The sequence below is a fragment of the Crocuta crocuta genome, unplaced genomic scaffold (genome assembly GCF_008692635.1).
Source record: "Crocuta crocuta isolate KB4526 unplaced genomic scaffold, BGI_CrCroc_1.0 scaffold216, whole genome shotgun sequence".
Taxonomy (NCBI): Eukaryota; Metazoa; Chordata; class Mammalia; order Carnivora; family Hyaenidae; genus Crocuta; species Crocuta crocuta.
Genome location: NW_027531504.1, coordinates 564393 through 577225, shown reverse-complemented (window position 1 = coordinate 577225; position 12833 = coordinate 564393).

Sequence of the window (12833 nt, the reverse complement as noted above, 5' to 3'; positions counted from 1 at the left end):
CCCTTAAATTTTGCGCCCAAGGCAAGCGCCTGATTCCCCTAGTCCTGGCCACTAGTTGTGGCCCTACCTAGAAGCTATGGGTCTAAGAAAGTTTGTTTTGTTTTGTTGCATACTTTTTTTTTTCCTGTCTCTTTATGCTCCAACCAGAGAGCCTCAGGGGTATCAGAAGTATTAATGAAGTCCTTTCTTCTGGAGAACTCACTCAAGGCTTGCTCTCCTTCCTGAGCCAGTATCATTGAACTTGAGTAAAATAAATGTGGGTATAAAATAATGCGTGAAAGCACTTAAGTGCCTGGGACATTTTAAGTTAAGAAAAGAAATAAAAGGTAAGAGATAGTTAAGAAAAAGTTATAAAGTAAGAAAAGTTAAGAATATTTAGTTTTGTTCTAATTAAGCAATGTGGCTTTTCAGCAGGAGGATGATCTAATTAAATATGTTCATCCAGAAGATTAATCTAGCAGTATGAAATCTGTGGAAATGATTTTAAACTATCAGCATCTGAACAGTGGAGAAAATACACAGTGGCATCTTATTTACCTCAAAATCTCTTATCTGGCAACCTAAAAACACCAGAAAAAAACAAGAAAGCAAAAAGACTTCCAGGAACCCACTGAAATCCATAAGCTTTCCTTTTAGGTGAACCCCTCAGTCCTCTCAAAATCTAATAAATATAATTTTGAGAGACTTTGTTGTCTGGGTTCTCCGTCCCTGGCAGATTGGGGTGGGAGAGGGGAGGATTAAAATTTCAGTTTCCTGTTCTTCTCCCAAGCAAGAAGTAACTTTAACAGATGATATTTAACTTTAACAGAGTTAAAAAGAGAAAAAAATATTTAAAAAAAATCAAATTTATTAAAAACAAATAACCATCTTGGGACCAATAATGTAAATAGAGGCAAGAACAGAGAGATATAGTGGAGACGCCAGTATCTCTCAGTACAGTAGGATAATGGGTGATATAGTGGTGAACCCAGTCTTTGAGAAAAGTTCAAGAAATGTTTGGTGTTCATTTATTCATCATTTATCGATGAACACTCTGCTCCGGACATTTAACCAGGCCCTGAGGGTACCTAGTAGATAGCTATAGGTCTCTCCTGGATTTTACATTCTAGAAGGACAAATGGGTACTAAGTTAGTATTGTGAGGGGAGCTAACTTAGCCTGGAAGATCAGGGAATGCTTCCTGGAGGAGGTGCTGACTCCAAAGCTCGAGGACTAAAGGAAGGAGACAAAATTGGCACGTCGAAGACTCTAAAGCAGTAGGGGCTGAGGTGCAGTGAGATGGGGCCTGGAAGAGGTTGGCAGGGACAGGAGGGCCATATTCAGAAAAATCTTAAAAATGAACAAAGAATTGTAATAAAAACTGAAAAGCGACATGATCAGGTAAGAATTTTAAGAATCATAACTGTGGTGTGGAAAATGTACTGGAGGTGACCCAAGGAGCTGAAATGGGACCAAGAGGAGTAGAGTTGTCAGATAAAATATAGAATACCTAGTTTACTTTGATTTCAGATTAACAATGAAAAATTCTTTAAGTATATCCCATTCAATATCTGGGACTGACTTACACTAAATAATTATTTGGTGTAATTTTATTGGTCAAGTCCGGCCATCCTAGGTGAGATGCTACTGGAGAGTCCAGGTAAGGGGCCCTAGTGTCTTGGAGGGGATCAGAACTATGTCAAGGGAAAGAATCCCAGGTATATTTAGTAAATGAGACTGCCAGGAATTGGTGGATTGATTGGATGTGGTAAGGACCGCTGAGTGCGTGAAGGTGCCGATTCTCCAGATTGGGGACATCAGAGGAAAAGCAGGCATGCAATATATATATTTCCAAAATGGAATAATTACTGACAATAGGAAACATTGGGGGTTTATATCTTAGGCTCTGGTAAACTATGAAGTTTACAGAAATGGATCACTTTATTTCCAAAATACCGGGTAAATAATCACTGTGTTCTTTTCATTTGTGCACTTTTCAGTTTTCTACCTACAAGATCCATCACAACATCAAGAAAAGTATTTTTTCTTTTCAATATGTTTTTTTCCCCAAGTGTTTTTTTAACCTTAAGATGAAAACTTCAAACATCATAAAAGGCTCTGTGAATTAAAAAGAAAAAAAACTGATCTTTTGCGAGGGCATATGAAGAGTAATTTAAACATGTCACACATGTGGGGCACCTGGGTGGCTTAGACGGTTAAGCGTCCGACTTTCACTTAGCTCATGATCTCGCGGTTCGTGGGTTGGAGCCCCACGTCGGGCTCTGTGCTGACTGCCAGCTCAGAGCCTGGAGCCTGTTTCAGTCTGTGACTCCCTCTCTCTCTGATCCTCCCCTGCTCACGCTGTCTCTCTCTCTCTCCTAGAAATAAAAAAAATTAAAAAAAAAAAACAAACATGTCACACATGATCAACCTGGGGCCTGAGGATAAGTTATATTTGACCAGCAAGTTCTTTTTTAATATTTGAAAATTGTGAGATTTCACTGGTAAATCCTCATTCTAACACCTAGTTTATTTTGAATAAATATAAAAATCTGGCCACACTGTGGCCAAGTTTTTTCATGACAGCAATCAGCTGTGGCTAAATAGGGACTGCATGCTCCCTTTGTAGGGGCGTGTGCTCACCATGGTCCATGTCTTCATCTCATTTCCCCAGCCCTAAGGCTTAGGGTCAGTTGACATTTATTGTAGTTCTTGCACTAATTTATTTAACAGGTGAGAAAGACACGTCTTTATCAAAAGTGGTAAACCGAAGGCAGAGAGAGAGCCACATGATTCAAATAAAAAGAGGAGGAAGTTTTGTGTGTGTTTATAGAAATAAAGATACTAACCTGAGTTATCCAGGTATATTACCTGCCTCAGTGATATTACCTGTCTGGTACTTGAGTATGTGATGCCAAAGTTAAAGCAACAATCTTGACTGTCAACTAATAGTTTGGGTTTTGTTAAGATTAAAACCAAGGCAAGATCAGTTAAGCAAGATTTATTCTTTCCTACTCCCCCTCCCCCGCCACCCCCATCCTGGTGTACTTCTAAGTGCATTACTCCTACCAAGTAAATCCTGGAATGGGCAAAATCTTATCAAAATCAGAATGCTTCAAGCGAGCCTCGAAAATGCTAATTGTTCACTTGAAACAAAGATTAAACTGTGACATGTCTTCAATGCCTTTTTTTTTTTAGAAAAAGGGGTTTGGACACTACCATATGATAGAATAAAACCAGAGAGCTTATGTCTCAAGGGGTTTGCAATGACTATCTTTTCATTTCAACACATGCTCTTTCCCTCCCCACCCCACCACAATGTTTTATTAGCACTCCTGATCTTCATTCCCATCCCTCACCCCAGGAGAGGAGGAATGTACCTGACTGGTGACGTTGAAAGGAATTGATCTAGGGGAACCTGGGTGGCTCAGTTGGTTAAGTGTCCAACTTCGGTTCAGGTCATGATCTCACGGGTGGTGGGTTTGAGCCCCGCATTGGGCTTTGTGCTGACAGCCACCTCAGAGCCTGGAAACTGTTTCCAATTCTGTGTCTCCCTCTCTCTCTCTGACCCTCCCCTGCTCACGCTCTCTCTCTGTCTCAGAAATAAAGAAAACATTACAAAAAAAAAAAAAAAGAAGGAAAGGAAAGGAATTGAGCTGGTCTGCCAGAGATAAGAGTTCTGCTCCATTATCTGCCCAGCATAGGAGTATGTGTGCCAGGACCTGAGCAAGAACCTAGGAACTCTCTCATTCAAGAATGAAATAAGGGCACCTAGGGTGGCTCAGTTGGTTGAGCATCCGACTTTGACTCAGGTGATGATCTCACGGTTCGTGGGGTCGAGCCCCACATCGGGCTCTGTGCTGATAGCCAGCTCAGAGCCTGGAGCCTGCTTTGGATTCTGTATCTCCATCTCTCTCTGACCCTCCCCTGCTCATACTGTCTCTCTCTCACACAAATATATAAAACATTAAAAAAATTTAAAAAAGAATGAAATATTGGTTGCTCACTTGTCTGCAGACATAAAACAACAGTGTCCAATTAACTTTATCAGTACTAAAGCTAACACTTTGATCTCCACCTGTTTCTTGCACAGCTTTCTCAATTGGTTCAAAACTCAAGAGACAAGGAAGAATACTTTTATATATTGGAGCCCTACAACATCAACCATCCTTGCGTCTCCTTTGGCTTTGCCTTGATGAGACATGAATAATAAAAGGAAAGAGTCTTGCACAAAGAGGAACTTCCTGCCCCGGGCCTACAAAACGTGCATGTTGTGTATAAAGATGGTGTACTTGGAAGGCCTTACCTTGAGCTGATAAGAATACTGAACCTAAACAAAGAGCTTTAGCCAGCAGATTAAGCCAAGTTAAAATAACTCTTGATAAATCTGTATTTAGCTGGTCCTTGCCTTATTCAAGGTAAAGATGATAAAATGTTTGGGGGCACCTGGGTGGCTCAGTTGGTTAAGCGTCCAACTTCAGCTCAGGTCATGATTTCGTGGTTAATGAGTTCAAGCCCTGTGTCGGGCTCTGTGCTGACAGCTCAGAGCCTGGAGCCTGCTTCAGATTCTGTGTCTCCCTCTCTCTGCCCCTCCCCCACTCATGCTCTGTCTCTCTCCATCTCTCAAAAGTGAATAAATGTTAAAAAATTTTTTTTAATTAAAAAAGATAAAATATTCACATTGTGAAATGCTTTTACTTTATTTTAAGCTTTAGACCTGGAAAACTTGCTTATTCCTAGGAAACATATTTTGATTTTTGCCCCCTTCCTCCTTTCAGGATGCATACTACATGTTCATAAAATATATGCCTGTTGTAAGTGCCCTCATCCCTTTCTTTATTCTAAAAGAGTAAGCCAAGACAGTTTCTTTCTTTTTCTGAAAAACAAAAAATAAAATAAAATTATTAAGAAATTTAATTGTTGGGGTACCTGGATAGCTCAGTTGGCTGAGTATTGAACTGATTTCAGCTGAGGTCATGATCCCAGGGTAATGGCATTGAGCCCTGCTTCGAGCTTCGTGCTGAGCATGGAGCTGCTTGAGGTTCTCCCTCTCCCTCCCTCACTGCCCTCCTCTCCTGCTCACATGCATGCTCTCACTTTCTAAAATAAATTTTTTTTAATTTAAAAAATCTAATTGTTTCTGAATTTCAAGAGCCAAAACATAACATGGCCCACTGTTTATTATTTTGTGAATTCAAATACATCCATCATGTATATGTAAAGAAATATACATAATTTTCACATGTGTGACTATACTTTATTCTGTTTACTTGATATTTACTTGTGGTGTGTGTGTGTGTGTGTGTGTGTGTGTGTGTGTTTTATCCATAGAATATGGGCATCATAAATCATGAGATTTTTCTCTCTTATTCATAACTATATCTCTACCCATAACATTGTACCTTGCTGATAGTAGCCAAGTAATAAAATTTTATCATATGAATCAACATATTTTGCACTGATAAAAGTACCCAGTATAGAGTTGGCAACTATTAAAGTTTTGATGAATTGGGGTCACCTGGTTGGCTCAGTTGGGTAGAACATGCGATGTTTGTTTGTGTGTGTGACTTTTTCTTTGCAACTCTTGATCTCTAGGTCTTGAGTTCAAGCCCCACATAAAGTTTAAACTTTTGATGAATTGAATTGAAGGAAACTAGAATGTTATGGGTCTAGGAAAACAAGCCTTAATTTTGAGATAGAACTCACTTGGAAAACTATCTGGACCTGGATATCTTTGGTATGGGAAATTTCCAGAAATGTATTCAAATTATCTAGGTTTTAAAATCTGTTATGTTTACTGTGATTTACTTTGTTTCATCTTATGTATTCTTTGTATTTTCTCAATTTTTCCTAATTTTTTCCACTTAACTCTTTGGCTGATCCTCTCTATTTTTGTATGGTTTTCTATTTTATTGATTTATGCCTTTATCTTTGTAATTTCCTTTCCTCTTATTCTCTGAATTTGCTCCATTGCTCTTGAACTACTTTCTCAATTTTAATACTTAGCTCAAAATTTTTTCAGGCTTTATTGTTTTTTATTAATGTTTCAAAACTATAAACTTCTCTTTAAGTGCTAATTTTATTGCATCCCGTAAGTGTTGTAATGGAATGCAGGTGCACATTGTGAGTTGGGGCTCCACTGTGGATGCTGGGCCTGGACACACAGTGTCCACATCAGGAAAGCCAAGACAAAGTGGCTCCAGGCCTGGGCCAAGGCAGTAACTGCTCTCTGGGCCTGCACAGCTGGGCAGAACATCACTGATGTCCTCACATATTCACACCCTAACCAACCATGCAGCCGGTGGAAGAAAAAGCAGGAAACCTCTTCATCTTGCAAAATCCCTCCAACACCCTCTGCTGGCAAAGGGTGACATCATAATCACTACAAAGGAGAAATGTCTGAATCCAGTCTGGTATCACAGAGCAGGGGATGAGCGAGTAAATTTAGAGCTGAGAGGCAACAATTGATACCTGGCACTTCCCTGAAACCGGAGTTCCAGATGTGATTTAGATCCTTCTGATCAGATGAATTCACAGAAGGCTTGAATCTGGGAACGAAGGGGAGAGAGAGTACCTATTTTTGCTTGTGAACTAATGAAGATGCAGTACGGTTCTGAAGCCAGCGCTGCTGGAAGTGACTTCCTGACCCTGCAGATGTCCGACTCTGTTTTTCCTGGCAGAGTCGCAGCTCCCCTCGGGCAGCTCAGTTGGGCTGAGGTTTGGAGAACTCTTCCTACAATTCCAACCTGAAATCTCTCTGTTCATCTCTGGTAATAGTTGGTGGTTGAACCAACTGAATCCCTTTTCAATTTAAAATAATGAGGATTTTTTTAGTCTACAAATAATTAATCTGATCAAAACAAGGTAAGAGAACGGGTTTTGTATGATATTGACTCTGTAGAATTACTTGATACTTCTTTCCTTGCCCAAAACATGATCAATTTTTGCAGAAGTTTTCAGGTTGGCTCAAAAAGAATGTAATATCCTCTCCCTCCCCTGGCTCCTAATTACTTTCCTGTTTATGTTCTCACAAGCCATCCATTGAACAATAGGTTCTAAATATTTCCCAGGGTCAATATCAAGCCCACCATGGTATACTTTGCAGAATCTACCTATTTGCAAAAGCTAAATCTTACCCTTATGTTTAAAAGTTGGATCTAGGGGCACCTGGGTGACTTAGTCAGTTAAGCGTCTGACTTCAACTCAGGTCACGATTTCATGTTTTGTGGGTTCGAGCCCCGCATCGGGCTCTGTGCTGACAGCTCAGAGCCTGGAACCTGTTTCCAATTCTGTGTCTCCCTCTCTCTCTCACCCTCCCCTGCTCACGCTCTCTCTCTCTCTCAGAAATAATTAAAAAAAAATTAAAATAATAAATAAAAGTTGGATCTATTTTCCTGGTCTCCAAGCCTTTGGGATTTTCTGATCTCCATGATTTTTTTGTTTTTTACTGTTTTTTAGTCTTCTGCTCTTTAGAGTCACAGTAGTGAGCACTTAACATATAGATTTGATTATCCATAAACACTGGTTATCTAACACATTGCAATGTTAACTGCATAATCAGGAAAACTTGCATCTTACACTGTATGCCTTCTAGAAGAATGTCAGGGATACTCTGATATCTTTGTACAATGTTTTGGCAAATGCTCTAAATTTATTACAGTTGCTGTAAACAACCTTTAAAAATTTTTTTAATTTTATTTATTTATTTTGAGAGAGAGAGCACAAGCAGGGGAGGTCAGAGAGAGAGGGAGAGATAGAATCCCAAACAGGCTCTGCACCATCAGTGCAGATCCGGATATGGGGCTTGAATTCATGAACTGTGAGATCATGACCCAAGCCGAGATCAAGAGTCAGACATTTAACTGGACTGCACCACCCAGGCACCTCATCACTGTAAATAATCTTAAAGAAACTCTATGAATCCAAATAATATCAACCAATATAGTTAAGGGCACCTAACTCTAGAGTTTACTTGAAGTGCAGATGTCACAGTAGAAGACTAGTTAACTGATGGCTCTTCAGGCTAAAAGAGTTAGGCAATGGCCATGGTATGAATCTCTATAGGGTTCCAAGATAAATGATTAAGAATTATTAGGGTTAGAGTGAACAGAGGGAAGCTCAAGGGAAAGAATAGATTTTCTTTGGTCTTCTCTCATCAAGTACAAACTAGCCACAGGTTTCTCTCAATTGCTGCACTGTGAGGTGCACATGAAAGGAAACAAATTTAAAAGCTACATTCAGAGTTACTGGCAATGTGGACAGTTCTCTTCCTCTTTAGGGCTGATAAACTCTTTGAAGCCATGGCATTAAAATTACAATCCAAATAAGGTAGGACTAGTTTTCCTCATGCTTCCCATCTCACTTCATATTGATCTAGATTCAATAGGTAAAGTCGTTCTTCTCCGCTTTCTTTTTGTTTCACAATGTGGAGATTCACTGCTAAATAATTTTAAGAAAGTTCCTCTAGTTACAAAACAGATGAACATAAAGGAAGGGAAGCAAAAATAATATAAAAACAAGGAGGGGGACAAAACATAAGAGACCCTTAAATACAGAGAACAAACAGGGTTGCTGGAGGGTTTGTGGGTGAGTGGATGGGCTAAATGGGCGAGGGGCATTAAGGAAGACACTTGCTGGGATGTGCACTGGATGTTATATATAGGGGATGAATCACTGAAATGTACTCCTGAAATCATTATTGCCCTATATGCTAACTTGGATGTNTTCCTCTAGTTAAGCTAGAAACATGCTTTCTTGTTAAGCCAAATTTATCTCAAAAAGTTATGGTCAAAGCTTCAGTGTTTGTTGAGCAATTATGGAATAATGTTTTTGTTTCCATTTCTATTTACTGCCTTAATTATTTTTCCTCAATTTCCTTGAATATTCCCTTTAACTTTTTTGAGAAACCAAATTGATCAATGTATAATTGATATACCATAAAATTGACCTGTTTTGGGTCAACAATGATTTTAATAAATTTGGAGAGCGATTCAACAATCACTGTAATGGAGAATTCGAATTTAAAATACTTCCATTATCCTAAAAGTTCTCTTGTACCTGTTTGCAATTAATTCTCACTTCCATCTTTAGTTGTAAGCAAACACCAATCAGCCTTTTACTCTCTAAGTTGGTCTTTTCTAGACATTTATAGAAATGGAATGGAATCATACAATATCTATGATATCCAGTCCTTGTGTCCACCTTCTGTCACTTAGCATGGTGTATTTAAGGTTCATGCATGTTGCAGCATGCATCAGTAGTTCATTCATTTTCATTGCTGAGTAATATTACATTGTATGCCTACCACATTTTGTTTATCCAGTCTCTGGTTGATGGACATTTCGATGGTTTCCAGTTTGGGGCTATTGTGTGTAATCTTCTATGAACAATGAATCACATACATGTCATTGGGTGGACTTATGCTTTCATTTTTCTTGGGTAAATATGGAGGAATAAAATCCCTGGGTTATATGGTAAGTATAGTTAACTTTTTAAGAAACTGCCAAGCCATTTTCCAAAGTAGCTGTACCATTTTATATTCCTGCCAGCAATGCAGGAGCATTCCAGTTCCTTCTCATCCTTTCCAACACTTGGCACTATCTGTCATTTTAATTATAATCACTCAGTGTAGTTTTGATTTGCATTTCTTTGCATTTCCCTGATGGCCAATGATGTTAGCATCTTTTCGCACCATTATGAGTGATTTGTATATTGTCTTTGGTGAATTTTCTATGCAAACTCTTTGCCCATATTTAAATTGGCTTCCCTCTTTAACCTTTGAAAACCTGATTTCTATTCTTACTCCTATTAAAATTGCCCTCATGGAAATAATCCAGTAGTGTTCTAAAATTTGTGTTCTCCTTGACCCTACTGTAGTATTTGATAGTGTCTTCATTAACCCCTTCTTGAAATGTCATCTTACTTCGGTGTTCAGGACAGAATACTTTTTTGATTCTTCTTTGATAACTCCTTTTTTTGGGTAATAGTCTTCCTCTTGCCCTAACTGGTCTAGTCCACATGGACTAGACCTATGTCCTCTGCTCTTCTCCTTCTACTTTTATTCCATGGCAAGTTAGAATATCTTTAAGGAAATGTCTAAAAGGAAATGAGATATTTAATAACGTCTTCAAGGAAATGGAGTTATCAGAATCTGTGGGGGCTGGAGCTGTGGGACGGGGTTGCTGCCTGACAGGAGGTGCAGTAGTAGATTGGAAATGTGGCCACTGTGAGAAGGGGTGTACCCAAGCAGTGAGGAGAGAAACGCCCCAAACTTTTTCTATTTCCACCCTTTGATCTCATACTGGTGTCTCCCATTGGTTGAAGCCAGAGGTAGGAGAAGCTGGGTAGAGCCATCTATGGGGTCAGCAAAGGGTATGAGATATGACTCTGGGAGCAAATGGAGAATAGGCAACATAATGTCTTATTGTTCCTCCACATTCAGTCTAAAACAGATGTCATCATCATGGTGCCTAAATCATCTCCCTGTTTTAAGTTCTGGGCCCTGTCAGGGGTGCCATTACCCTCTTCATCTCCCAGGCTGGAACCTCAGAAAACACTACAATGCTCACTCAATCTCTTCTGCCCATAAATTCTCTATCCCTTATTTGGCATTAAAACCTCACTGGTTTGAACCAGACTACTGTTAACATCTTCTATAAATGTGAGATTGCGTGGTTTTATGGTACTCAACAGAGCATCGTGATTTCATTGAAATTCTCAAGTATGTATTTGTGTCTTGAACAAGATTATAATAGCATTTTTAGGGCAGAGTCTGTTCCTAATACTTCTTCAAATTCTCTCTGGGCTCTATTAGGTTCTATTCTATTAGGTTCTGTTCTTATATTAGAGAGTCAGCAAAGGTTTGTAAAATGAATGAATGAACAATTTAGACATGGTCCCAAAACTTGTCTAAATCCCCTGTCCAAATTACAGATTTTGACAACAAAGAGTCAGCATGTTTCACCACTAAGTGGCAGCACCCTCAATGATAGTTTCCAAAATGGCCCAATTCCAGGGAGCACATCACTAAGGCTTCAATGATCATAGTAACAAGAGAATAAGAACAGACCTGTTGGTCAAGTTATTCTCTTTCTGGTGAAAACTTACCAATGGATTACTCTCTGTGCAAATAAATTGCTAAAAAATATGGCTAAGAATCAAAGTGTCTGCTTTGCAAATATTTACTTTCATGCCTTTTTCTATGAATTTTAATATTGTTTTTGTCTTAATTACAGTTCAGTTTTCTTATCATGAAAAGTGTTGTATTGTTAGTATAGGATAGGCTGAAAAAGACAAAATCTCTTTTAGCTCTTCCTGTTGTTTTTGTTTTTCCATAAATGTTTCACCTTGCCTTTTTCTTTTGCAAATTGACCTTCACATTTTATTGTTCCAAAATAATTCATGCTTACAAAAATAAAAACAATAAAAGTGAATACAGTAAAAAGTTTAAGACTTTGTTCCCTTGAAGATCCTGCTGCCACTCCCAAGAAGTAACCATTGTTAACATAGTGATGCATATTCCTCCAGTCTATTTTTTGCAGATATAATTTTTTACAGTTTCAGCATGTTTTATTAAAATTTAATGTAAATAATATTTCCTACCTTGTCCTTCTCACTCCACCTGCCCCCCACTTAAATTAAACTGCAAAGAAATAATCATTGTTACCAGTTGATATGGATTCTGGTTGTCAACACTCAGGCATTTGGAAATATGTGGAAATATGTAAGGACATTAGTGGTTGTCATAGTGATTAGAAAGCTCTGTGGCCCATCGGGGACGAAGTGCTCAGATGTTAACAACTCTGGAATGCTTAGGAGGGTCCCACAAGATAGAACATGATTCCACTGGGAATGTCACTAGCATTCCTGCTCTGAAACCCTAAAGATCTCTTCCATACTGAATATAAACACACACACCCACCCACCCACACACACACACACACACCCACACACACACACAGCTTTTTTTTTTTTTTAACAGACAAGCTGAACAAATTGGACAGTAAACATTCATGTACCTAACCCCTAGATTCTGCTATTAACATGTTGCCTTCATTGTTTTTCCCACATATCTATTCAAATATGTGCCAATATCTGTGCCAATTCCCATTCAACTCTCCACTTTTTTAATGTATTTCAAAATAGGTTGCCAAGATCAGTATACATCATCCCTAAACATTTCACCATTAAATTGCCTTTTATCTTTTTTATTGAAGTTTGGTTGACACACTATGTTACATTAGTAAATTGCCTTTTAAAAATCTTCTTCTACATGTTGATCTACAGCTTGCTCTATAAATCTATCGTCAATCATTCAGTAAGTCAATATTTCTTATTGAACATTTACTATGTGCCAGATACTATGCTAGGCCCTTAGGTTATATTGATGAGTAAAACAAACACAGTCCCTGAATCATGGAGCTTACTTAAATAAAGATTTTGAAACTCTCTCCATAATAGTAGTAATAATAATAATTAGTAGTAATATAACAATATTATAATAATATATAACATTATAACAACAAAATAATTATCATTATTATAGCAATATAATAAAATTTTGTATTGTTTCTACTACATAATATTCTTTTTTGCTAATGTTTTATTTATTTCTGAGAGAGAGAGAGAGAAAATGTGAGCAAAGGAAGGTCAGAGAGAGAGGGAGACACAGAATCCGAAACAGGATCCAGGCTCTGAGCTGGCTGTCAGCACAAAGCCTGATGCAGGGCTCGAACCCATGAACAGTGAGATCGTGACCTGAGTCCCAGGCACCCCTCTACTACATTATATTCTTGGCATTGGTCTAAGTGTCTTTTTTTTTTTTTTTTTTTTTTTTTTTAGAGAAAGAGAGAGAAT